Genomic DNA, 26,839 nt, shown 5'->3' with positions numbered 1-26,839 from the left:
TATTCTTGCTCCAGCCAGCAGTTTATCCATGCAAGAATAAATTCAAATAACATCTAGAGGATAGCTATGAAGCCAGGTCATAATGTTTGTCTTTTGGAGATGAGCGAGACCTAAATTCAATCCTCCATTAGCTCAGATTGCAACCTTTTAGGTGGTCTCCATCTTGCATAAAATATGTTGGCCAACGTCAAGCACAGAGAATGTCGGTGAGTTCAGTTGTGGTTTTTAGGTTTATGAGCTACACAACCACGGAACACTTGTTATGTTAAACCCTAACTTTCCCATGAAGGTCTTTTTTCATCTCCACAATCTCCCACAATGAAGACCAAATCTATGTGTACCGTTGTACAATTGTACAGATGTTTGCTCTGAAATAAATCCTACTGTGTTCAATGGGGCATAGAGTACTTCCAGGTAAGTAGATAAATGATTGCCAGCTAAATAGACAAAACTGCAGTTATTCACATTAATATACCGTAGTTGCCTTTCTTTCCCTTCCCTTCCTTGTTTTCTTGTGAGGAACTTCATGAAGTTGGGGGCATTTTGTTTATGTTGACAAAGTGGCTGTTGATAAGCAACAAATTTGAATACTTGTAAAGTTTCCTGCCACCTTTTGCTTTATTTCACCAAGAATATAATAAGAACAAAGGAATTAGGATGTGAGCTTGCTCTTTTCTACTCATAAAGAACACAATTCATTGAGACAGATCTGGTTTTCTTACTTGTTGCATTTAAGAGAGTCTCAATTCCAGCTGGGGCTCTTACCAAAGAAATGCAGTGACCGAGGCACGGGTAGCGCAAGGCTCTTTGGTGTCACAGAAGTTGTGGCCTTAGGGAAATCTGCAAGGCACAGAAGGCGTGGAGCATCGCCAGCCTCACCACACAGCCTTCTCAGGGAGTTGCAGTCTAATGCACACCTGTGTCTCTGACTTTCGGAAAATTAAGTGCTATGTGGTGGGTCTGGCTTGCTTTTGCTTTTAGTTGCAGTGGTGCAAATACATTGTATGTATTATTGTATTTGCAGTGAAAACAGATGTGCTGTGTTGGACTTGTTGCTTTAAATTCTAAATGTCTTTCTGTAGGCCATTGTATATTTTCTAAGAGAGAGAGGCAGTGGGTAGGGAGAGAAATCAATGCCATTTAGTTTGATGGTTTTCTCCAGTGGTTCTGTTTAATGCAACAGGTTTCCTGAAGGATTCTCTAATGTTTGTTCAAGCATTTGACATCTGCCTTTCAATCTGGAAGGCCAACCATTCTGCCCCTATCCCCAATAACTAGGTTCCCTCCCATCTAAACGTTTTATTCTTTCTTTTCATCTAAACGTTTTATGCATATATCTTACTTTCCTGCGAAGTTTGACAGTGCTGCCTTTTAAAATTATTCCTTTCTTTATATGTGCAGTAAAGTTTATTTCAGATTTTATGTACCAGGGACAAAGTCATTACCAGTAACAAAAGGGTTGGAAGTTCATCAGTTTTAGGCAGCATGTACACCAGGGAAAGTTCATTCATGCAACACTGATGTCACTCTATTTATGTAATGTTGGTAGACAGATACTTATAATGGGCATTGTACAGTTGCATTTGCAAGGCAATCTCATCTTTAACCCAAAAGTAGATCCCACTGACTTTAATGGAGCTTACTTCCTGGTAAGCATTTTTGGGATTATTTCAGGGATTATTTCACATATGCATATTCATAATGTGGAATGTCGTCATGATTTTCAGTTCTTACTGCTAGCACAGAAACGTGTAATGTTTGGGCTGGTGGATGGTGATATGAAGGTATTGTTTTTGTGATAGTCACTCATATGCACAGCAAGTCATAACTTGAGAAACGTAATATAAATATTCAGATTTATACTGGGAGGATGGATAGCAAAAATAAAACAAAAACCTCATCACAGAATATAGTTATCTTTGCAGTGGACACTTCAGGTAAGTTCTAACTGAATATATTTTATTACCATTACAAATTTGGCTTGTTTGGTACATAGTCATAGGTCATGGGGAAATTATGTAGGAGACCAGATTTCATAAACAGATTTGTATTACGAAAATACCTGCAAAAAGACAGCGTTCAAGTGGTAATGTGCACAAAACTGAGGTCCTGTTTATATTTTACTTGGAGTAACCTACATATTGCTATTCTTTGCTACCGAGCAACTTCTCCTAACATCTGCAACTTGTGCCCAAGTGGTTAGGTTGGATTATGTGGTTATGTATGATACTACTGATGCCTGCCACATTAGGCACTGAGCGCATGATTTTCTGTGGCTTTTAACATCTGACTTTGTTAAAGCTCTGACATTTTATTATTTTTCATGTTAATGATTGGATACTTTAGTCAACTGTCTTTAACTTGCCACTGTTCTGAGGATCTTTCAGCATTATAAAGTAGAATATAAATTCTAAAATAAACGCAGTAAGTAAAATCACACATATGGGCATACTACAGAACAGCTTTAAGACATGCAGTGACTTTACACAGCTTCAAGAAGCTATAGGTGGCCTTTCTGCTACCCCAAATCATGTAAGCAGAGCCTCTTACTTGTAAATAGAAAGAGATATTTATTCAGGCAAATAACAGTACAGGCTCAAAAGCAGACCCAAAGCAGGACAAGAAGTTCACAAGTGGGAAGAAGCAATGGAGATGCCTCCATAAGTTTCCATGCCCTGGCCACCAAGCTTTTCAAGGTAAGGCATGGCATGCTCATGAGAGCAAATCTCAGCTCGTGAGACTTGCTCACTTTGCAGGAATGTGAGGATTGCAAAATTCTGGTTGGGTGGGTGGGTTTGCAGTGAAGGCAGTGCCTCATTCTAAGTGGCAAGGCTTCATCTTCCTGTTCAGGCTGTTCAGTCACTGCCACATCCAGTTCTGCCACCCCACTTTGCTTCTCACAGCACTCTAGGCTCTCTGCTCCTCAGGAACAGGTGGGGGTGGGGGAGCTGGCATCCCTGCTCACCATTCTGAAGTTTGGGTAGAAAGGGGAGATTGCCCTTTCTCCAAACCAGGTACCCACCATATGGTTTCCCCTAAATTTCTTCCTCCTCTTTTTCCTCCTCCTGCATCAGAACCTGCCTATCCAATCCCAATCCCAATCCCGCCAGAACTGTGGGACTCATGACATCATGAGGCTTGATACAGAGCAGCCTTTGGTACATGTGAACTACACTGGGCAGAGTCAATTTTGTAACATTTCGTGGAATTTTCCTCAAGACTTATTGAATGAGAAGACATGGCAGTGGACAGCAAATGCTGGAGTTGGAAGGGTCCCCACGTGTCATCTAGTCCAACCCCCTGCAATGCAGGAATCTCAGCTAAAGCATCCATGACAGGTGGCCATCCCACCTCTGTTTAAAAACCTCCAAGGAAGGAGACTCCACCACCTCTCATGGGAGTCTGTTCCACAGCTGAACAGCTCTTACTGTCAGAAAGTTTTTTCTGAATGTTTAGTCAGAATCTCCTTTCCTGCAACTTGAAGCCATTGGTTCTAATCCCACCCTCCAGAGCAGGAGAAAACAAGCATGCTCCCTCCTCCATGTGACAGCCCTTAAGATATTTGAAGATGGCTATCATATCTCCTCTCAGTCTCCTATTTTCCAGGCTAAACATACCCAGCTCCTTCAAGTGCTCCTCATAAGGCTTAGTTTCCAGACCCTTGATCATCTTGGTTGCCCTCCTCTGCACACATTCCAGCTTGTCAACATCCTTCTTAAATTGTGGTGCCCTGAATTGGACACAGTATTCCAAGTGTGGTCAGACTAAGGCAGAATAGAGTGGTACTATGACTTCCATTGACTGGGACTCTATGCTTATATTGATGCAGCCTACAATAGCATTAGCTTTTTTTTTTTGCTGCTGCATCACACTTGTTGACATGTTAAGTTTGTGCTCTTCTAAGACCCCTAGATCCTTTTCACATGTACTGCTAGTAAGCCAGGTGTCCCCCATTCTATATTTGTGCATCTGGTTCTTTCTGTCTAAGTCCAGAACCTTACATTTGTCCCTATTGAAATTCATTTTGTTAGCTTACGCCTAGTTCTCCAATCTGTTAAGGTCATTTGGAATTCTGATTCCGTTTTCTGTGGCATTAGCTACCCCTCCCAGTTTGGTGTCATCTGCAAATTTGTTGAGGATCCCCTCAATTCATTCATCCAAGTCATTTATAAAGATGTTGAACAACAACAGGCCCAGGACAGAACCCGGAGGCACCTTGTTTTCTCCTTAAAGAAAGGCACAATGAAAAAGCTTTTTTTTTAAAAGAAAGAAGGATAGAAAGAAGGAAGGAAGGAAGGAAGGAAGGAAGGAAGGAAGGAAGGAAGGAAGGGGAGGGGCTAAAAATAACAAACACCATTTTTATGAGATCATTAAGAAGTTAAGATTTTAAAGGCACCTAAGTTATTTTTCTCTATAGTTAGCACAGAGCTCCATATCCCTGTGTATGTGTGATCTGCCATTACATTTGTTTGTAGTGGCTGGATGCCTTGGTGCCACATCAATTTCTTTCATCAATTTCACAGATAGGTTTTACAAAACCATCATGTCCTCTCAATAAAGTAATAAAAGTAGCTGTGATAGGATGTGGGATTAGGAGTTGGAGCACCTTCTTCTGTGGAAAGCATCTGAGGCTTTTCCATGCTGGGCGATGTGATAGAAAGTGGATGGATAGAAATCTCTTTCCCATGATACTAGAATTGGGGCTGTCCAATTAAATTGATTGGCAGCTGGTTCTGGATTTAGGGGAAAAGAGCACTTTCCTCAGACAGCACATTCTTAACTCATGGAATATATTGCTGCAAAGATGTGGCGGTGGCAACCAGCAGATGGCATTTAAAAAGGATTAAACAGAGTCATCTAAGATAGGTCTGTAATTCTCTCCATTTCCGATGTTCAGGCTGTCAGAGCCTGTAATAATGTAGCCAAAATGGCACGATGCACCACACACATGAGTAAGGTATCCGCAAGCTTGGAAGAGCACCAAAGTTTGGGGAAGTACAAAAAAACATTTAGCAAAGAACCCCAAAGAGGGGAGGAATAAGCTGAGGAGCACTGAGTGTGCTCAGTTGCCATGGTACACTGCCTGGCTGTTGAGGAGGACAGCAGAAAACAGGGAGGGGAGATGGAACCAAGGTGCTAGAATCCCGGGCAGGGAACAAGTCACACTAGAGCACTTTGGTCATGGCAGCCGAATGAAACCCCCATGTACAGAGGCATAGCTCTGAACACCAGGGAGCAGTGTCAAACAACAGGGGATATTGATCACTTTCATGCCTTGCTGAAATCAGAATGCTTGACTACATAAACCATGGTCTGATGCAACAAGGCAGATCTTGGTTAACTTTGGTTGGTGTGTACAAAATGTTCACAATTTTAATTTGCTCATTTTGTGCATCGGGAAGAACAGGAAGTATGTAATTTACTAAAGATGTGTCTTATAAAATTGGAAACTATTTATCTGCAGAAAATAACATACCGAGCAGTTCAGGTTACAAGATATGCATGTTTATACAGCACAAAAGAGTGATGTTTGCTTCCCATATTTAACCACTAGATGGCCTTCTCTAGGTAAGCACATATAAAGCATGGCACTGACAATGAATTCAGACACTGTGTGGTTAAATACTAGCACAAGACTGCAAAAAAAGAGAATAGGTTGCTTAGAGCAAGAAAAATAGCTTTGAAGCTGAGCAGGTTACTCCTTGAAAGGATCCCAAACACCTTTTAAAGTGGGTAAGATACATTGGAAGTTGCTTTTAATATTATTTATTGGGTTTCTTACTTACTAGTTGTATACGCCGTCTTTCCTCCAAAGAGTTGAAGTTTCCATTTGATGCAAATTAAACAAACAAACAAAGACAATGTACATGGCTCTTCCATCCTCTATTTTATCCTCACAACAACCCTGTGGGGCAGGTTAGGCCAAGAGGTAGTTTGGCCTGTCCAAGATCACCCAGTGATCTTTGTGACTGAACGGGAATTTAAATCCAGGTCTCTCCAGTCCTAGTATTTTTTTTCCTGGAGGACCACTCCCTTTGTATTTTTTATTTATTTACCAAGCATGTAAATCTGAATGAGTACAAGTTAAATCTGCGTAAGTTGTGAGTTACCTGTACTCCAACCCAGGGGTAGGGAACGTTTTTCAGGCTGAGGATCCATTGGCAAAAGTGGGCAAAGCAACAAGTGCAAGTTTTACTTATGTACAGTAGGCCAGTATCTACACACACTCTGTTGTTGTTGTTTAGTCGTTCAGTCGTGTCCGACTCTTCGTGACCCCATGGACCAGAGCACGCCAGGCACTCCTGTCTTCCACTGCCACCCGCAGTTTGGTCAGATTCATGTTTGTAGCTTCGAGAACACTGTCTAACCATTTCGTCCTCTGTCGTCCCCTTCTCCTTGTGCCCTCCATCTTTCCCAACATCAGGGTCTTTTCCAGGGAGTCTTCTCATGAGGTGGCCAAAGTATTGGAGCCTCAGCTTCACGATCTGTCCTTCCAGTGAGCACTCAGGGCTGATCTCCCTGAGAATGGATGCATTTGATCTTCTTGCAGTCCATGGGACTCTCAAGAGTTTCCTCCAGCACCATAATTCAAAAGCGTCAATTCTTCGGCGATCAGCCCTCTTTATGGTCCAGCTCTCACTTCCATACATCACTACTGGGAAAACCATAGCTTTTAGTATACGGACCTTTGTTGGCAAGGTGATGTCTCTACTTTTTAAAATGCTGTCTAGCTACACACACTCACATGCTTGCTTTTTATCCTCAAGGTAAGCAAGCGGCATTAGAGTTCCAGGAAACTTTCCAGCAAGGAAACTGTGAAGCTGGGCCAGTGAGGGGCCTGGCTAGTGAGACGTGCAGCTTGACGAGTGTCTTGGGACTCAGCTATAGTACATTGGCAAAGAAAAAGCACTTTATATGCATTGTATTTGCATTATAACACTGTGACACCAGATGGCGCTGTGGAGTTCTGTTTTTGCCAACCCGATTTCTCATACAAAGTTTACAACACATTTAACTGAAACACTTCTTTGAGGTGTCTAGATCCAGCCCTGGAGTATTTGGCCCCTGGGCTGGAGGTTCTCCATTGCTGCTCTAATTGCCTTCAGCAGCAAATTGCACAGGTAGATGAACTGCAGCGAGCCCTGGAGGTTGAAAAGAAGGATGTAGGGTGCGGTTGACTGGCTCAAGATGTGTCTTCCCACAGTTTCTGCTGTCTGTCTCAAAATCCCTGTGGGCCCATTTGCAGGGCAGAAAATCTGGTGATGTTGAGAGCAGAGAACTGGTACTTCAATCTCCGCTCTCCATATGGTGCCTGGCATTAAACAAACGAAACACACCCTATAACCTATGGCTTGGGATTTCTCCAGATGTGCAAATAGAGCTGTTTAAGCAACTAAAGATTTTTGTCCAGTCTCTCTTATGCATCTGAAGAGTTGTCCAACTCAGGCGCAGTCAATCTTAATGTGAATACACTTCATCAGAGCCTCCCTTTCATGCATATCTGCTATACTCCAATGTCTCTGACTAGCTCAGTGATTGCTTTTGGTCGCTTTTATTTAAGTGAGATCTGCCTTAGATCAGTGCATCACAAAGCTATAAACACACGGCATAACATTGGACTCATCTCTTTTGAATCTTGACTAGTTTTGACCAGCTGAAGGTAAACAATAAGTATTTATGCATGAGCATTTATGTCCCTTCTCTATAAGTTGTTTTGGCAAATCTTCTCTTGGACTCCGATCTAAGAGACCTTCCCTCTTAGGCTGATTGCTCTCGCTTTGTGTGTTCGCAAGGCAAACCCTTCTGTGCTTATAAGGCTGTTTACTTGGGGAAAATGCCAAGCTCTCGAAATGGATGCTATCTAAGATCTGGTATATGTCAAGAGTCTTCCATTACTTAGATGGAGCTAATGTGCACTGTGAGCAGGGAATATATATATATATATATATATATATATATATTCTTTCCCCACACATAATAACATAAAACAAGATCATTCATAGATTGGTTGATTAACATGATTGAAGTTTTTAAGCTGGCCACCATGGTGTGCTATCCCAAAAGACTTCGGTTGCAATCCTGTGTACACTCATAGGAGAATAAGCCCAATTCAATTAAGTGGAATACAGGATCCCAAGAGTTTGGGATCATATATCTCTTAACAGTGTGGAGGGGAGCAGCCGTTGTAGCATACCTATTGTGAACAGTAAATAAACAGAAGCCTAATTCTAAAACAATGTGCAAATGTCATTTGTTCCTGTTTCCCCCATTCAAACTTTCCCTTGATTCCAAAATGCCTGGGACTAATTAGCCTGAGAACTAAAGCTGACTCCTGTTGCGGTTATTTGGCCACTGGCAGGCAGACTGGTGGCTCTGCTAAGCAGCCAAAGTTGTGGCGGGCCGTGGCCAGCCGAAATGAGAGATTTTTTTCCCATCCACAGCCTTCATGAGAAGGCTAATTCCATTCAACCATAATGAGGGGCTGGGTAATTCATTGCAACTGTTGTACAAAGGACTAGCATCCTCTGGGTGTTTTGATATGTGGGAGGATGTTTATTCAGGATAAGCACAGAAATGAAGTTAAAAGTTTTCAGTGGGCAAGCCACAACGAGGAACAAAGTATTTTGCATCTTTAGAGGCTGGTTCATTTGCATCAGGGTAATAGGCCTTGAACTATGAAACCAGCTTAGTTAGACATCCCACATAGTCAAAGTTGCAGACTCTTTTCAAGCCAAAAGGTATTGCTATCCAAACCAGTAATCTCATGACTCTCACCAGGTAGATGGTTTCCTGTGCTCAAGGCAAGAGCATAATTGGCACAGAAACTATAGACACTTCTAGATTATGACTTCCCACGCTGCTGATTAGGTTATAAAGCAGAAAAGAAAGTCCCCCTTGAACAGCAAATATGGAAACCTGCCAGACAGATGACCCACCCTTGCACCCTGATACCAAAAAGTACTTTAACCCTTTGCTTAAGCTGTCTTCATTCCCTATTGTTGTCCATTTTTCTTATTCTTTTTGAGAAAGAGAGACATGGATTGTTCTATTCCCTCAGGAGTTTCTGGCTTGTCTGTTCCTTGGAGCTGGTGGCAAACAGTTGTTTAGCCCTTTGGGGTAACTCTCCCCCAAAAGCGTGGGGACAGAGGAATCAGCCTATTCACTCAGCCATTTCCTGCCCACCAGCCATGTGGAACCGACCATAGTTAATTGGTTAGCCCCCTATAAGGGCTATTTTGTTTTTAAAGTATGTGGGTGAGGATAAGAAGGAACAATGGGTATTAACACGGTCAGGGTGTGTGTCTGTATGAGAGAGAGAGAAACATGTATGTGTAGTCTGTGTAAGAGAAAAAGATAAAGGGTTATGAATGTATTTATGTATGTAAAGTGCATATTTGTTCTAAATTAGAAAACAAAAAAATCTGTATCTATCTATCTATCTATCTATCTATATCTGTCTATCTATCTATCATCTATCATCTATCTATCTATCATCTATCATCATCTGTTATTCAGTGGTCTGTGTTTGCCTGAGCTTAAGTCTGGACTAAGGATTCTGAGCCCCTGTGTTCTGATTTGATACATGATATCCAATCACAGAACATTTCAGGATTTGGGCCACTGCCATTGGCCCTTAAACTCTGAGTTATGATTTGCAGCTTGGGAGTTTAGACAGCCAATCACGTTGGGAGTGGAAGTGGCTCAGGCCTTCAGAAATGTATATAAGCAGTTGCTTTGCCCCTGTTGTCCAGTTCTGTTAGTTCAATAAAGGTTCTTGCTGTGTCTTGCTTTGTGGGAACCCACCTACACTTCACTAGCTAGCTATCTTTTCTGGCTTCTATCTCAGGCCATCCTAAAACTTCTAGAATAAACCTCATCTGCAATGATGTGCAGCTGGACTAGCGCCATCCCTGATGCGCACTGAGCATGGATGCCTGAAAATAAACCCTCACATGTGAACAGCCCAGTCTATACCATCAGGATACTTTGCCCCTTGTTCTGTGTGTGGACCTTTTCAAGTGTATTGGGTGAGCTTAGATCACAAGCAATTCTGGTTTATTAGGAGCAGAATGTTAGGCCTCACTGGACTTTTAAATGGCACAGCCCTAAGATGTGTGTGTGCACGTGCGTGCATCATCTAACTATATTTACTATGACCAATAAAGGGTCAGAGAAGGTGTACAACAGACGTACCTATATTTATGTCTGTGAGATGTTGAAGGATATATTGCTTTCACAGGACAATGTTATCAAAAACCTGCTCAAGAGCATTGAAAAAAGCTTTACATTGAAAGATCTGTCTAAAAGAAAATTGGCTGAGCTGAAGCACGCTTATGCATGCTGCCAGTGCAAAAAGAAAAAAAGAAAAAAGCCAAACTGTTGTTTCAGACACATTTTAGTTTAACCAGAAACAGTTGGAACTCTCTAAAATAGTCGAAAACTAGAACACAGTCAGTAGCACACAACTGCTTTTCAGCTAAATCCTTGACATGACTGCAATCAACACACTTAGGGTCCTGATCAGGAGACACTTTTCTCTTGTTTAACAGCACCAGCACATTAACTTTCGGTCAGAAAGGTGATACCCTTCTCAGTAGTGTGACAGTCCATTCTCTTGTCCTGCTTTCCTTCTTCTGATAGCAAATGAAACTCCAGTTCTGTATCACAGAACATGGAGCAGAAGGAAAGTAAGATGGATGACGGCAGCAGTCATTCTTATGCTGTGGTCACAAACAGCAACAGATGCAGCTTCTGGCTCAAGGGCTGGCCATCCTCAGTTCTTTTAAACCAGTATCTTAATTTCTTAGCTGAACAGAACAAAAAACTTAAAAGTTTGGTAGCTATTTACAAAAACAAATGTATGGGTTGTATCCAGTGCTAGTAATATTCAGAGTCAACCCTTTAAAATTAATGGACATGGCTAAATGAGGTCCATTAATTTCAGTGGGTCTCTTTTGGTTAGAACTTAGTTGGATAAAACCTTCTTTTTATGATCATCCCATTGACCAGAGTTTTCTTTGCAGTGGTGACCCTTCTGGCCTTTTAAGGAGAAATGTTTCCTGATGTGTACGACGGGCAAAAATGAAGTAAATTGAACGTTTCTCTTATATATCACATTTAAAAACAAAGGTGTATGTTCATGTAGAGACCATCAGTGACCAACAATATTCACTAATCAACTAATATTTATTTCTTATTGGGAACTGCAAAACTTATTGTTAAGAGAATAAACAGCATCAGCATCAGCAAGGCAAATAGCAATGTGTATTTACATTAGTCGTCTTTTCTGTCTTAGCTTTATGGAGTTAAGCATGAAATAGTCACAGGGGTTAAAATATGTGCTTTGGCTAATGTGGAGAGCCTAGGTTTAATAGTTTAAAATGTTCAGGCTAAAATAGCTTCATCTGGTAAGTAACCCTCTCTGAAAATGCATTAGAGGGACTTGTTTATAAAAGATAGATGTCAAATAGCATAGTAGGTTTTAGCAGAATGTGAGTGGCTGCAGTGAAGCAAGGAACATGAAATAAGACTCATGGTATGCAACAATGTGGTTTCAATATATACTAAAATATAGGGCCCTCGTGACCACCACTGAGAACATCTCACATAACTTGCAGAATATAGAAGAACGTGAATATGTAATATTCCAAAAAGCTGACACTGTCTGTTTACTCAACGCTGGAACAATGATGGAAATAACAGCTGAACAAATGCAAATTACAGTTTTGAATAGAAGACTATGATCATCATAGGCAGGCTTTTGAAAGTAATACACTGCAATTATAAGTGGACAAACTACCTCAGACAGGGATATCCCAATGAGAAATGGCAGACAGGCAGAGGGGCGGTGTAATAACAGTTTTTCACATCTTATTGGAGATCTTTAGGCTGTTGTATGTTGAAAACCAGTTGTATGTTGAAAACCAGGACCAACAAGGCTTTATCGAAATGCTGCCAGTTTCACACACAGGACCAACTGGACAGGCAGTTTTGCAGTCCTGATGTGTGGATGACACAATGGTATTGGGAAGAGGGTTTTGGATTTGTTAGGCACTGGGGAACATTATGGGACAAGCCAGGCCTTTACAAGAGGAATGGGCTCCTCCATTTGAACCGCAATGGAAACAAACTGCTGGTACTTAAAATAAAAAATGTGGCTGTCAGGGAACTGCCATCGGAACAGGAGGAGGCGAGAGGGCTCCCGGATGATGGTGGAGAGGGTCCCAGTAGGAGGAGGGATAGCCCATACGCTGGGGAAGGAAATCAGCGCAACACCAGTGGAGAAGGGGAGGAGATAGAGGAAGCGGAGAGTTGGCTCCAGGACTCTTCGCAGGAGACAAGCGGAGAGGGGACAAGTGCTCCGTTGCCCGCGCCCACAGTGCACAAAAAACTTTCACGCAGGCAACGGGGGAGGAGACTGGGCGTCAAGCAGCTTTTATGTTGGAAGCGTTTTAAGAAACACCCACTGACGGATTCTGCCAGCGACTGAGGCAGCCACGAGAAAGAGGCTGCTCTCTCAGAAAGGGTTCAACCATGCAAGATAGTCACGAGTAAAGGCAACTTACGCACAAGCAATCCCTAGAACCATTACAGTGGCAAAGCAGCTTTTAAACTGGTCACAAGATTCCCAAGAGCATTTGGTTGGTCACTGTGAGAACAGGAGCCTGGACTGATCCACCAGGGCTATCCTTATGTTCTTGAGAAGCTGAAGGGAAGATTCCTGAGAGACCATTAATGTGCTTGACAGTGCATGCACAACTTCAGCCTTAGTGTGTATCTGATAAACCTGTTTGACCATCCTTCTGGACTTTAATATTGTTCCTGTTTCTTTCTATGGTTGCATAAACATTCTATCAAACAACCAACTATTTCACAGGCCCTTCTCAGGAGTTGTTGCGATAGGTAATTTACAAAGCATGTTAAAGGTTTTCTACGTGTCATGGAATTTGGACGGTTTAATTGTGATCTGGTTTCAAGAAACCCAGTGCTGGGGAAGCTGCATGGAAGCTGCAGGCAAAAGCTAGCAGCTCACATTGGCATGAACAGCTGTACTTGGCAATGCAGGGGACTAGATAAGTTTACTTTAAAGAAATAAACAAAACCACTTTGTTTACTGGAGGGTAAAATAGGGGTTTTTTAAATGAAACGTTTCTTAACATTTTGCTTCAGCAATTGGTAAACCATTTCCTGCTCGCAAGCTGAGAATAAGCTCCCATAGCTATTTCTGTACCAGTTCAAGCCCACATAGATTGATACTATTACAGCTGCGAGTGAGCAGTCCACTTTGAAGAAATGCCCTTTCCTATTGCAAAACTCATGTATGGAAAGAAAAGTGAAGAAAAACAGGATGGATGGACTGTAAAGATGCTTTAATCTTGGCAAGTAAAAAACAAATAGACAGAAGATTGGGAGTGTGCATGAAAAATAGTGCATGTGGCCCAACTAAAGTAATGCAGGTTTACAAAATTAATCCCATTTTTTCTGCTGTATCAGAAATATATTGGTAGTAGTATCTCCCCCCCCCTTTTTTTTTACAGAACAGAATGTACGGTTCTGTTTTTTAAGCAACACGTAGTCTCGTGCATGCTTATTTGAAAAAAGTATGCATGCAATGGCAGCCCTAGGGATCTTAGCAGTACCGCTTCTACCTGCTCCATACAAAATAGCAATTGATAAATTGGTACAAACTTAGGAAGTTGTCTTATAGAAGATCAGATTATTCCCCCCCCCCTTTAACCCAGTGTTTCCCACTGTGGCGGACTGAGCTCTTCACAGCGTTTTAAAACACTTATTACACGAATAGGCAAACTCGGCCCTCCAGATGTTTTGGGACTACAACTCCCATGATCCCTAGCTAACAGGACTAGTGGTCAGGGATGATGGGAATTGTAGTCCCAAAACATCTGGAGGGCCGAGTTTGCCTATGCCTGACTTACTACCTGGCCTTTTGAACTAGAGATGCCAATGATCAAGCTTTGGATCTCTGTGTGCAAAACTTAGAAACTGAAACGTTGCAATAGACTCAATGCTAATACATTTTTTTGAACAAAAAGTAAGTTTAGCATTTAACCTTAAAAGGATAACCCTAAAGATCTGGTGTCGTTGAATTTAATTTAGACAGACACGTTGAAGCCTAAGGTAATAAAAACAATACGGAACTTCTAACAGGCCCTTTGCTAATTATTGTCAAATAATGAATACAGTCAGCTGTTAAATAGCATAAGAACAAGTTTGCTATTGTTCTATTATAGTGTGGGTGTGTTTTTGTGTAGGATATAAATTATAGTGATAAAATAAAAAATGATTAAGAGTAAGATAGCGTATATAGGCATGGATCAGTATGATACTTCACAGTACAGATGACATAAACAAAATGCAATGAAAAGATAATTGTCCCTGCTTGCAGTTACTACAGGAAACATAAACTGTGAAACTGGAAACCTTCCAGTTTAGAAAAGGGCATGAATTGGTGCCAGGTACTTATGCAAAGCTGATAAAAGCAGGTGACTGAGCAGATCGAGATTTGCCACCTGGCCATCTTTTTTTTTTTTTTTAAACCTGCCCTTCTTATTTTAAAAGGCCTGTTCTGTACAGCAGCTTTACAACAGTTCCATCACGAAGGGTGATCAAAAGAACTGGCCCTACGAGTGCAGGAGGCCTTTGTTGTACTTTCCCGCATTATAATACTTCATGACACCTGGGGTTTTAAAGGGTGTGAATAAAGGGTTTGATAAAAATGAACACACTGTCCATATATGCAGAATAGTAGCCTTTCAAAAGGAAATGGCAAGGCTACCACTTGAGGATCAATATCCTGCCCTTTCAAGACCCCTTTATTCAATTCTTTTTAATAGGCTACAAGACTGACTTGCCCCCCTCACCTTTTTAATGATATTCTAGACCAGAGCATCTATTTGTTTCTCCCCCTCCTTTGACCTTGTTAGTGTATGCCCCCTGTGTTGTAACTGTCTCTGGCCATCATTTTATCCTGTTTTGCTACAGAGAAGCCTGGCTTCTAATCTCTGGTTACTGAGAAGTTTTGCTGTGAGATGTTACCCTATGAGGATGAGAGGACAACGTGACAGGTTGTCTGCTACACACCAGCTGGAGCTTCTGAAGTATCAAAGGAAACTCCATATAGAGTTTTACTGCTTTTAACTTCAAAAGACAGCAATGGAAATAGAAAATGCTTATTGGGCCCTAAACCAAGCTTTCAGAGTGCATTAAAACACTGATACAATTCAATTAAAAATGAATAAATAAGGCAAATCAGAGGTTTATTGCAGCAAGTGAACTGCATGAAAAAAATGCTTAAGTTAGGAAATTATAAAACTCAAATTAGAGCTTGGCTCTTCACCCCAATGCTGTCATTAATAGATGTGAACGAAGCAAAACAGAGGCAGAAACCAAAGAATCTGGTACAATAGAAAGATCCTGTTAAAATTCCTAGCAAAGCAACATGCTTAATTTATAGGAACAATGTTGCAAGGGAACACATTGTCCTAAAGGGGAAAATGTGTCTGTCAACACAGTGCTGTTTTTAAACAAGTGAAATAAGATGAGCACTAAAGTTATGAATTACTCAAATTGCACAATAGGCCACAGGCAGATGAGAAGAGATAGATATTCCCAGATTATGGAATATCTGTCTTAAATAAAAGTCTTTTGTGATTATTATTTTTTAAAAGCAATCAGTTGCTCTAAGCCAAGACAATTGAAAAGCCACCATCTGCTGCTAATCCAATTAGCCAGTTCAAAGCCACTTTTGCAAAACAGGCTGTTATTGATTTATTCCATAAACATATTTTTCAATTATACGACATGGAGGTCTACATTCCTTCTAATTATGCTTTACTTAGAAATTACAATGATTCATGGATCAAGGAGAAATTTGAGTGGTGCAAGAAAAAAAGAAACATGTGAATTCCCAGTGACGTCTCTCCACATACAGGCATCCAGCCACTTATTTCTGCACTCTCTGCTTCCACTGTGCACGTTGCTAATGTTCATCTGTTGAAACCATGTCTTTCCATGAGATACTGAAGTCTTTTGCTGAAGTATAAATCCGGTTAACACGTAAAGCAGGCTGCATGTGCATTTATAGAGGACAGGGCTGTAGCTTGGTGATAGAGACCATCTGCTTTCCATGCAGAAGGTCCCAGGATCTATTACCAACATCTACAGGTAGGCCTGGAAGAGAATGTGTGGACACAGCGACACACTGCGACTTGCAAAGCCTGGCTGGCTTATGGGGGCAGGCAGATCTTGTGTACTGTTTGGCTGCGGCTTTGGCATTTTCTGTATTTGCCAAATTCCTCCACACAAACATGTATGTGAGTACATTGTCTTGAGGAGCAAGATTAGCACGATTTGAAGCATACATGCAGAGAGTGACAGGGATGTCCATGACGACAGCTACACTTTCCTTGGCAGCTTTGATCACAGTAGAGATGACATCCATCTCACTGTGTGTTTACCACTGGGTTCATTCTAACACTGGGCTGTATCCAACACTGTTGCAAAACAGGCTTCTGCTCCGGCAAAAAAACTCCCCCCTCCTCTCCTCCCCCTTGCTACCTCCTGTATTGTCATGAAATTCTACTCAATATTGATCTAGAGCAGAACTCCAATGTATAGCTAATAATAATAACAATAATAATAATTTATTATTTATACCCCGCCCATCTGGCTGAGTTTCCCCAGCCACTGGGCGGCTCCCAATCAAGTGTTAAAAACAGTACAGTGTTACATATTAAAAACTTCCCTGAACAGGGCTGCCTTAAGATGTCTTCTGAATGTCAGGTAGTTGTTTATCTCTTTGACATCTGATGGGAGGGCGTTCCACAGGGCGGGTGCCACTACTGAGAAGGCCCTCTGTCTGGTTCCCTGTAGCCTCACTTCTCGCAATGAGGGAACCGCCAGAAGGCCCTCGGCACTAGATCTCAGTGTCCGGGCTGAACGATGGGGGTTGAGACGCTCCTAGTTAGCAGAGTAAAAACTTAAACATGTTGCAGGATCCCCCAAAACAGATCACAGGCAATTGTATTTAATCCAGCAGAGCTTTACTGCTACTGAAGGCAAATGAGCATAATGATCACAAATCCAATACACCCAGGATTGGCACTGTCCATAAGAAATCCAGTTGCAGCAGACTTAACCTAAACTTACAATACTTATAATAAGTCTAAACCTTAACACTAAGTGTACTATGTACAGAACAGCACACCAGAAAGAAGAGATAGAAAGAGAAAGTGAAACTCAGGCTCCTTCTGGCCAATTATTATAGTCGGGTTTTTTGGACAGAGAACTTTAACAACAGATGCAATAGTCGCTCTGTCCCAGTAAATAAACTGTTGTCACCATTTTTCTTCTCAGCCTGGGAAGGAGAGCAGTCTGTCGAACTGCAGATGACTCAGTGAAGAACCTTATCAGTTCCTTGGCAGCTCATAGACTCCTTTCATCCTTCCTTCCAACTGAAGATATATGAGCAATTATACTTCCAATTAAATTAAATTCAAAGTCCTCTTAGCATTATTAAGTTCACTTTGTAAATAATATAGGATGGGGAAGAGTCAGCTCTAAGTTTCCGTCATACACCTTTTGCAAAATACAGCTTCCCTCCCTTTCTCCTTTTTGTTACACAAACAGTTCCGTTTGGTGTTATATTCCATATTTATAATCCAATTTCTTCCATCCTCACTTGTACAAATATAATTTGAACTAACATTCAGAGGAGGGTTGCCGAATCATAAATGTAGAGAAGAAAACTTTAAATAAAGAAACTGTAGGCTCCCCTCTTCCCCACCGTCTTTTGTACCAAATGAAGTCTTATCTCAAGTTCAAACCTTAAAGTCCTTGCAGTTGGTTTGTTCCGCAGTTTGTGATCTCATCTCTTTTAGCATGTGCCTGTACTTTACTCCAATTAAGTTCTAATTAACAGTAGAATCTCTGCTTCTTAATGGCGACGTTGGAGGGTTTTCACCAGACAAAGTGCTTTTGCACTCAGTGCCTCCCTGCCCCCGCATTCCATGCTGGAGCGAGCGCCAGGTACCGATATGGACTGTGAGTAAAGCCCCATTCCCTCTGTCCCTTGGGAGGAATTTGCAAGAATGATTACCCTCAATCATCTTTTTTTTCCCTTCGCCAACTATCTTCTGCTGTCATGGGGCTGCCCCCATTAAGGGAAAGCGGAACTGGAAGCCAGGTGTGAGTCAACAAAGTGTCTTTTTAGTGCTATTCCATTGTGGATTCATTTATTTTAATGGATGCAAACTCTGCTTGCTAATAGGTTTGTCGAAATCTCAGTTCAGCATGCTCCACGCTAAAGGCAAAGCCCAAAGGTATATTCAGCATTGTTTCCTTAAGCATGTAGAAATGATCTGCAATACCTTGTACAGGTAACTGAGCTGGGGAAATCTTTTTGCCTATAAATGCACGCTAGCTTGTATAGAACAGGGAACTGAACTGGGAAGAAAAGAGAATTACTAATTTTTTTTAATCGACATATTAAATTTAATCCCACCCTTTGTCTCAAAGGAGCCCTGTAGCCATACTCTCTTCATCCATTTTTGAAGCAGCAAACAACTCACTTATGATCCTCTCAATTGGTCAGTGATGGAAGTGCTATGTGAAAATGGAAGCACCCTTCATATTTACTAGGTAAAAGTGAATAGAGCTGTCAAAAGAACTTATGAGCTTAAAGATTAAAATTCTGTGAAGTCTGCTCCATTAGCCCGTGCATGCACGAGCCTGCTTAGCATCAGGGAAGTAGATGAGAGCGTTCAGGAATCCTGGCTTGCAGAAGAATACAAGTTGCACTGGCAGAGCTTCACATAGCATTGCATAAAAGTGTGAAAAATTTGGATCAGGCTTTTGGCTCAAAAGCACAATGAAGCAACCCACAGTGATAAGAATGTGCTGCAGCATCCTGTTCCAATAACTTGCATGGATGTCTTCCAAGATCCTGTGCTTTTGATCAGAAAGTGATTTACGGAAAAGATACCCAAGTTTTAAAAAGGGGGGAGGGGAAGATGATCTGGGAAAGATGCAAATAGCTGCAATGCTCTCTTGTGGCTTAGGGTTGTGAAGGCCTACACCACATGCTAAACAGAATGAGTACAATTCTCAGTTTAGCCATTGATTCTGAGTAGCTTGGTCGCAAGCGAAAGAGCCACAAAATATCAGGCAGAATTAATGGTCATAATGTTCAGCCTTACCACTGAAGTGCAACTTGGTGCAAAAAGAATTCAAGGAAAAACCTGAGGAATCTATATTGATGAATCTATCCAACACCCTACAAGACTACAGCTATCAAATGCTGAAACACACTTGAAAATGATTGTGTCCTTTCTCTTCTAAGAGGACAAGTGAATTCAGCAGTAAAGCCATTTTCATTTCAGTTGGACATACTCCCTAGGTAAGTGGGGAGGTCCTCTTAGGCTACATAACAGGAAGGACAGTTCTCCCATGTAGAAAGTAGTTTCCCCCAAGGATTGGTATTGGTACCTGTGTTTTTTTAATTGGTTCATAAACGATATTGAGTTAGGGATGAGCAGTGAGGGTCATTAAAACAAAAAGAATTGCAAAGCGCTCCAAAAGGGCCTCTCCAAACTAAGTTAATGGGTAGTAAAATGCATAAAGGGCAGGATTCAAACACGTTGTTGTGTATGTGGAACAAGGTCCGCTCATGTAATGAGTTTTCCTCTGCACCCTCTAAATCTTCTCTGGAGAGTAGGTGGGGACCCATAGCACACATTTAGGAGGCGCATAGCGGGAGGAGAGGGAGGAAAGTACTACTGCATGAGCAGACCTCATCCCCTGCACACCTGCACGACGCAGCGCTAGGTTAAATTCCACATAAAATGCATCTATCCCTTATGGAGTAGTTGCTAGACGTTATGCATTTCTTAAATGGATCCGGTAAGGAATTATAAGGATAATGAACGTAGCCCCTACAAGAGGGTTGTATCTTTAATTGTTTGCCAACATTGAGTAATACTTTGGTAATCAGAAGGCCTAGGAAACATTTGCCCTGAAAAATATTGGCTTTATTTGCTTTTAAATGTTTTCCAAAAATGAAAGCTTCAACGTTGCTGACTGAATAAACAAAAGGGTTGCAAAGACAGGCGAAACAGACCCATATGATCCTACCTGAAATAAATATATGGATGTATTTGCTGAATTTCTCACACTTAACTAATGTTCAGGTCATGTTGGCTAGCATAAAACCAGCCATAATTGCACTCTGTATGTAGAGGCCACATGGAGTGGTAGTTTGAGCTTGTGGACTCCTGCAAAAACCAAAATAAAGCTACATTGGCCACCCTCGGCTATTTATATAAACTACTGTGCTTTCATATAGCTAGCTCTGCTATTGCTAATAATCTCACGATGGCTTAAAGATGGCATAATCTTTCAAATATAGAGAGGGGGGCTTCTCATGGGTGGAATGTATGAATAGAATTTCTTCAAAGAGTAATTTGTTTTTCACAGTCTGTGAACTAAGTGATTCCAACCTTAAATTATCATATGTTAGCAATAGCTACTGCTGTCTTAGTAATACAAGTAAATGATGTATTAGACTAAACACTGTTAAGATGGAAGTTGCATATCAAGGTGGTAATTATCTACCTTCTGTTGGCACTAAAATCTTCAGTGAGAGCAGCGGTCTTTGCTGTTGGAACTGTTGAGTGGTACTCCATCCTAATGTAGTGTTAGCATATATTAGCTCTTCCTCTGAGACACTCAGCTGCATGCACAGAGCGGGTCAGAACCACTCCGACTGCTGAAGACATCCCTGAGTAAATCCCTGCTAATGAAATTTGGCTGAATTAGAAAGTAAGGGTTGTAATTGTTACAAACCATCTGTGAATACATGTCCCTTTCCTTTGGCTAGCTGAGCACACAGATGTTGTGGGTGTGGCCAGCTGCCATGGTCCTGCCCCATGTGCAATGCAGAATATGTGAAGAAAACTAGTGAATGGGGCTGTTATATCCTCTATTCCTTATCATCCTTGGAGGCAGAATGGAAGATGTGCAGGTGAATGAACTTTAGGCAGGACAAGTGGGATCTGCAGCAACACATTGCAGTGTGCAGTGCTGCTGTCCGGTGTTCCAGTCCAGGGAGGGTACAGGCTGGTGGGAAAGTGAGTGGGTGGGTGCCTATGCTTTTGTTCCTCTGCCATCCTTCTGCAGCCACTCTTCCCATTCTGTGTTTCAGTCTGTCCCTCCACCACTCAACAGTTGCTCAGTATTGAGTGGGCACTAAGCATTCTCAATCCCTACTGGTATGTTTTTGTGGGGAGGGTTCTCCTCTCCTCTTACATTTTCTTCTCCTATAGGTGTTTTTCCCCCACCCATACTTCTACATGTAGTGCATGTCACCAAAATATCCTGATACCTCACTCTTGCCCATTGCTGTTGCTCTTTTGGCTATGTAAGCAATGTAAGTGGAATGTTTGAATAATTAACAGGAATATGTACAAACACCTTGTAAGCAAGCCAGGATGACTGCTGGATCAATGCTCATATGAGCACCCCATTAAAAAATCAGGAGAAATGCTCAATAAAGATCAGGCATAGTCCAATCACCGTGTTATCTTTGTGCAAGCAAATCAGGATGAATGCTGAATGCCATCTGCATGAGTCCAAATATTATTGGCATGATTCACCTAAAGAGCCCGATCAGAAGTCCTGCACAAGGAGTTGCGCTTGCATAGCAGGACTCCCCCCCCCCCGTGCACCCCCAAAATTGGCTCAGGGGTGTGTACTGAACAGCAAAGCTGGGGGGGGGGGCAGGGGGGAGTGACCACTCAGTCTGGCAGGTTGAAACGCTTGAGCAGACAGAATGTTTATCAAAGTGTGACGCTGAATTCCATCGCATATATAAGCTTTCTCAATGTCTTCCTTTATCTTTTAATCTCACCTTGCAAAAGAGTTTTCCTCTGTGCGTATATAATGTATTTCCAACACCTTCACTGTCTGAGGAAGTAATCTTCATTTTATGAAAGCTCATACTGCAATAAATTACTTGGTCTTTAAAGTGTCATACAGCTCTTTTCTTTACGGGAATTAATAATTTTCTAAAAACACTGTTTTCATTTTTCCCCCATTAGAAAACGTATCAAGCCATTTGCCACTAGCCATTACAATAAATCTTAAATCGTATACAGTCCCATTTCCATGAATCATGGCTCCAAATACAATTTAAGAATAAAAAACAAACCATACATCTAAAACCAGGAAATTTCACACTTGGAAAAATCTATTAAAAATAAACAAATCTTACATTTCATCACCGTCTGGTCTGTGATCTACTTCCACTGTAAATAATAGGAAAGTTGCTCATTGTTACTACTCACATTTTAGTAATCTATTGCTTTCATGTCTTGATGGACTTTCCAGCTTCCATTCTTTTACAGATTTGGCTAGTTCTAGGAATGTGGGCCTTGTGTTTGTCACAGCTCCAGCACTGTCTCACACACCTGTAGGCAAATTTACAATAAATATGGTCTGGTGTCCACTGTCAACCCAAAGTGCAGCCACTAAGTGCTTTGGAGGTCCCTACTTGGTTTCTGTGTGCCTTGAACAAGCCCAGAATCCCTCTGAACCATCTGCTTCAAGATTCATTCAAATCTGCTGCACACCCGTAGTATTAACAGAACCTTTAGTTTAGTTATAACTGCTGATAGTAGTATACAGCTACTAATAAGTGTTTGAAATAAGGCTTGTGACTTCATATTAAATGTTTCTTAAAATGTTACTGGAAATAGTATATTTATTTGCAGTTTATTTCACAGTTGCAAATGATTGTCTTAGATACTTTTTTTCTTTTTGCAATACAACCGCCATGGGTCCAAATCATATTCCTTGGCTGTCCGCTAGCTAGGACTGGATTTTCAGTTTAAAGTGACCTACACACCAGTCACACTAGTCTTGCAGTGTTCATCCTGGCGATCTTTCTAAAATTAATTCCTATCACTTAAATCAAAGGTATTAATATTACTTCAATATTTAACCAGCATAAATGCTTGTATCAGGAACTGCAAAGGCTGAAACAGAGATTGTCTTGGCTGAGTTTACTGTCACCGGAATACACCTAGATTGGCCTGGTGAAAAGAAGAGTTTCGATTTGATATCCTGCTTTATCACTACCCTAAGGAGTCTTAAAGTGGCTAACATTCTCCTTTCCCTTCCTCCCCCACAACAAACACTCTGTGAGGTGAGTGGGGCTGAGAGACTTCAGAGAAGTGTGACTAGCCCAAGGTCATCCAGCAGCTGCATGTGGAGGAGCGGAGACGCGAACCCGGTTCACCAGATTACGAGTCTACTGCTCTTAACCACTATACCACACTGGCTCCCCAGTGTGGGGAGGGGAGGGTTCTTGCACATTTAACAGTTGTGTAAAATAGGAAGCCCTGTTGTTTTTCACTTGAGCACTGACTGTGTCCAAGGTGTACGAGAAAACAGACTGGAGGAAATTCAGGCCATGTGGCAGCCCTACCTTTCCTTCACAATAAGTACATTAAGAAATAGATTAAACAAATGAAAGAGGAATGGGAAAAGCAACCCTAAACTCACAGAACAGCAAAGCTCAAATCTTGCTGCCCAGTATTTTATGCACAAAATTCAGTATAACGAAGAAATGTGTAGAACTGCCACAAGAGGGAGCTAATGCATAATAATTGAACCGATATGCAGCATTCAAGTCAGATTTGTGCAGAAGAACTCCATGGACTTTCAGACGGGATTTTGTAGATGTGCAAGTCAGTGTACTGTAACACATTTCTCCTTTTCTCTGCCCCCCCCCCCAGCTTTCCTGGCTGCTTATATGTAAGAGTTTGTTACTTTTTGAATTAATAACAAAAAATAGAAATTATTTTAAGGGTGAGTTTTTACAGAAAATGAATATAAGAAAAGAGTAAGTAATCAAACAGTCCGGAAGCAGACGCCTGTTGGGTTAGTTTGAAATAATAATAAAACATTATTTGAAATAAAAAACACTATTTGCCTTTTTTTTTGTAAACTGTTTCTTATTACTTGCTAGAGATATGTAGGGATAGGATGAGAAGGGGCAAGTATGTGGGGGTGGGAGGGCTCTGGCCCGTCATATCTCTAGCTGCTCCTAAGTATATGATGCAATTATTTAAACATATAATAGGTAAAGGTACCCCTGCCCGTACGGGCCAGTCTTGACAGACTCTAGGGTTGTGCGCCCATCTCACTCAAGAGGCCGGGGGCCAGCGCTGTCTGGAGACACTTCCGGGTCACGTGGCCAGCGTGACAAAGCCGCATCTGGCGAGCCAGCGCAGCACACGTAAACACCGTTTACCTTCCCGCCAGTAAGCGGTCCCTATTTATCTACTTGCGCCCGGGGGTGCTTTCGAACTGCTAGGTTGGCAGGCGCTGGGACCGAGCAATGGGAGGGCACCCCGCCGCGGGGATTCGAACCGCCGACCTTTCGATCGGCAAGCCCTAGGCGCTGAGGCTTTTACCCACAGCGCCACCCGCGTCCCTAAACATATAATACTCTGCAGATAAAATAAATAAATACAATACTGTATGCATTTCTTCATTTCCCCATTTTTAAATGTCTCAAACTTTTAAATTGCCAAGTACAAAAGAAGATGTCTGCATCAATTAGCCTCTTTTTAGCATGGTTCATTTCAGAAGGGGATGCCTTCAAATTTTGCAATTCTGGCAAATAATAATAATATACATACATTAAGATTCCTATCATAGCCAGTGATGAAGGCTTTGGAAAATCAGACAAGTTGAGGCTCTGTCTTCTAAGCCAGAGCATGATGTCAGTCCAGGCCTCCTTGCAAACAAGGCGGGTTCTGAGGAATATAAATATATATTGTTTTGAAGAGTGCTGCCAGATAATATGCTGAAGGCATTCCACTGTAGTTGCAAGCATGTGAAATCTCAACAAAATAGACACCCCTTTCATGCCTCTAGGCTACCCAGTACTGATTGTTCTCACAATTTTGACATGTATAGAAATGAGAAAAATTCCTCTAAGCATGCAGTTGCAATTGGAGATCTGTGATGGAAGAAATTAAAGCAAAGCAAAATGTAAACTAAAATGTAAAAGGAAAAACACAGCATGCTGCCATGAAATGACACAATAATAGGCCTCAAGGCCTACAAGGAAAGATGTAGCTTTAAAGGCTATGAACACATTAGGGGCTGAAAACAGTTTGATGTTGTCTTCCCGCTCCCCCTCCCCTCACTGCATCATTTCAAGTAGCATCATGTTGCTGTACAGACCAGAGGGGGGGGGGGGTCTCTTCAGTCGATGCACATCACCCAGTGCTGAACTCTTGATCACATGTGCAGATCACTGAAGCTGTCATCTGCACATGTTCAACGGCTGTCTCTAACGTACACACCTCAGGTTAACTGTGGTTTCCATTTTCTAATCAGTTGGAAGCTGGTTTGGGGGGAAATACATCAACAGCAGTATTTCTCAAGAAGCTACAGAACAGATATGGATTGCAGCTAATGCCATGTATATTCAGCGTCAAACACCAACAGCGGAAGCATGCTGGAACATATAAGTGGTAATATATACACAGTCAAAATATGACTTCTTTTACAAGCTGAAAATATTATTTCCTTAGGAGGGAAAATGTGACCACACTTTTTACTGTATTTTTGATACACCTTCTAGCCAGGAGGCCAGATAAGATTGCTTTGGGTTCTTAACGGATGATGGCTTAAAAACACATAATGAAGCAACTTTGCTGAAGTAGAGCAGGTTTGGGATGGTAAATGTACTTACATCGCCCTCAGTTTATGATGGTAGAAAGGCAGAATATTATTATTATTATTATTTTAAAAAGACAGAATATAAAAAAAGAGAGAAAGCAAAGTGTATTCTTTGGAACAGGAAACTTTCACTTGAACACGGAATCCTTTTTGAAGTTCGTAAAACTGGACCACATACTTAAGGAAACTCGTAGAAATAAAAGTAATTAATAATGGTTCATTCATTAAAATGAAAGTAAACATGAACTTTCAGTTCCATTGGCAAAGTTCAAATTATTTTGAATGAGCTCTTGGTACAATTTTTTAAAAAAAACATACAATGGTACATTATAAAGAGGCTGTTTTTATTCTGAAGTACAGAATGACTGAAGAAGTTGGCTCTTAATACACGTACAGTGTTTGTTTAGTTTCTGATTGAAGCAATAAGGATGAGCACTAGAGCAGTACTTAAGGGCTTGTGTAGTTAAATCATAATGCAGCTGCACGTTATTAAACTGCAAACTCTATGCTAGAAAAATGGTCTGTTTGTTAAGAAAGTTGGATCACTGCCTAAATAGCACTTGGTTCCTTCTGCTGCTGCCCTTTTTCAACTCCTGATTTTATTTTGAGAAAAGATAATGCTAGGTGTACCAGCCTTCCTTAACCACTGAATAAAATGTGACATATCTACTTTTTCATTGTGTAGCCAAATGAAACATGTGAATTCCATACCAGTACTGTATTATTAAGTTCATTCTCAACATAACAGAAAGCAGGTTAGGTTATTGCCAGTTTGAGTGGGGGAGGGGAGCAGCAGTTGTGGTCCACAGTTGTGTGTAGTTGCGGCACTCAGGTAATCTTCCATCTTTGATGCAGCCAGGGAAGGACATCATTTCCTCATTCACCAGCTGCACTGGCTGCTGGGGCTTGCCTGGTTGCAGTCAATCGTGGGTGAGCCTGGGGTGCTGTTTAGGGAGTGGTCTAGAAGGAAAGCTTCTTTCCTCTGGTCTGCTCCCTGGCTATAAAAGTCAGCTGTACCCAGGCTTCAGCCTCACCCCGTCAGCCCTGGATTCTTCACCTACCCATC

At 41.5% G+C, this 26,839-nt stretch overlaps 1 long non-coding RNA gene across 4 annotated transcripts in view; it reads right to left on the bottom strand.

The window, feature by feature from the left end:
• The window catches only part of LOC310673088, a 38,828-nt gene that overhangs the window by 10,122 nt on the left and 1,867 nt on the right, over positions 1-26,839 (bottom strand). For 2 of the 4 annotated variants that reach the window (XR_014508830.1, XR_014508831.1), the window contains exons 2-3: positions 25,269-25,435; positions 22,362-22,475 (exon numbers count right to left, since the gene is read on the bottom strand). This is a non-coding gene — a long non-coding RNA (uncharacterized lncRNA). Of the gene's footprint in view, positions 1-16,642; positions 17,475-22,109; positions 22,476-25,268; positions 25,436-26,839 lie in introns of those variants that run through there. The other 2 variants (XR_014508832.1, XR_014508833.1) reach the window with 2 other exon arrangements.

The sequence above is a fragment of the Podarcis tiliguerta genome (assembly GCF_965153285.1).
Source record: "Podarcis tiliguerta genome assembly, chromosome: 2".
Classification (NCBI taxonomy): Eukaryota; Metazoa; Chordata; class Lepidosauria; order Squamata; family Lacertidae; genus Podarcis; species Podarcis tiliguerta.
The sequence above is the reverse complement of the archived record's forward strand: the minus strand, read 5'-3'. Positions and strand labels throughout refer to the sequence as shown.